Source organism: Schistocerca serialis, unplaced genomic scaffold (assembly GCF_023864345.2).
Source record: "Schistocerca serialis cubense isolate TAMUIC-IGC-003099 unplaced genomic scaffold, iqSchSeri2.2 HiC_scaffold_1238, whole genome shotgun sequence".
NCBI classification, from domain to species: domain Eukaryota; kingdom Metazoa; phylum Arthropoda; class Insecta; order Orthoptera; family Acrididae; genus Schistocerca; species Schistocerca serialis.
The window spans coordinates 40,001-41,472 of NW_026047445.1; the positions used below are offsets into that span (position 1 = coordinate 40,001).

The 1,472-nt window shown below is 53.4% G+C and overlaps 1 non-coding gene across 1 annotated transcript in view; it reads right to left on the reverse strand.

The window, feature by feature from the left end:
- Positions 1–1,225, reverse strand: part of LOC126436515 (small subunit ribosomal RNA) — a 1,909-nt gene extending 684 nt beyond the window's left edge. The window contains exon 1 of the ribosomal RNA XR_007580723.1: positions 1–1,225. This exon is cut by the window's left edge and continues 684 nt beyond it. This is a non-coding gene — a ribosomal RNA (small subunit ribosomal RNA).
- Between the last annotated feature and the right edge of the window lie 247 nt (positions 1,226–1,472).

A 1,472-nucleotide genomic window follows, 5' to 3' on the forward strand; every position in this document is an offset into this window, starting at 1 on the left:
CTTTGCAACCATACTTCCCCCGGAACCCAAAAGCTTTGGTTTCCCGGAGGCTGCCCGCCGAGTCATCGGAGGAACTGCGGCGGATCGCTGGCTGGCATCGTTTATGGTTAGAACTAGGGCGGTATCTGATCGCCTTCGAACCTCTAACTTTCGTTCTTGATTAATGAAAACATACTTGGCAAATGCTTTCGCTTCTGTTCGTCTTGCGACGATCCAAGAATTTCACCTCTAACGTCGCAATACGAATGCCCCCGCCTGTCCCTATTAATCATTACCTCGGGTTCCGAAAACCAACAAAATAGAACCGAGGTCCTATTCCATTATTCCATGCACACAGTATTCAGGCGGGCTTGCCTGCTTTAAGCACTCTAATTTGTTCAAAGTAAACGTGCCGGCCCACCGAGACACTCAATAAAGAGCACCCTGGTAGGATTTCAACGGGGTCCGCCTCGGGACGCACGAGCACGCACGAGGCGGTCGCACGCCTTCGGCTCGCCCCACCGGCAGGACGTCCCACGATACATGCCAGTTAAACACCGACGGGCGGTGAACCAACAGCGTGGGACACAAATCCAACTACGAGCTTTTTAACCGCAACAACTTTAATATACGCTATTGGAGCTGGAATTACCGCGGCTGCTGGCACCAGACTTGCCCTCCAATAGATACTCGTTAAAGGATTTAAAGTGTACTCATTCCGATTACGGGGCCTCGGATGAGTCCCGTATCGTTATTTTTCGTCACTACCTCCCCGTGCCGGGAGTGGGTAATTTGCGCGCCTGCTGCCTTCCTTGGATGTGGTAGCCGTTTCTCAGGCTCCCTCTCCGGAATCGAACCCTGATTCCCCGTTACCCGTTACAACCATGGTAGGCGCAGAACCTACCATCGACAGTTGATAAGGCAGACATTTGAAAGATGCGTCGCCGGTACGAGGACCGTGCGATCAGCCCTAAGTTATTCAGAGTCACCAAGGCAAACGGACCGGACGAGCCGACCGATTGGTTTTGATCTAATAAAAGCGTCCCTTCCATCTCTGGTCGGGACTCTGTTTGCATGTATTAGCTCTAGAATTACCACAGTTATCCAAGTAACGTGGGTACGATCTAAGGAACCATAACTGATTTAATGAGCCATTCGCGGTTTCACCTTAATGCGGCTTGTACTGAGACATGCATGGCTTAATCTTTGAGACAAGCATATGACTACTGGCAGGATCAACCAGGGAGCTGCGTCAACTAGAGCTGAGCAGCCGGCCGCCCGGGAGTGTGTCCCGGGGGCCCGCGCGAACACGCAAGCGTCCGCTCAATTATTCTGCAAACAGGAGGAGGCTGAGCTCCCCTGCACAACACACCTCGAAACCCTCTCAGGTCCCGGCGGCGCGCAGCGCCGTCCTAAGTACTTGGTCGGGTTCGAGAGAGGCGCAATCGCCCGGAGTTAGGCGAGTAGACGCTTTAGGTGCGACCACCCGTGCT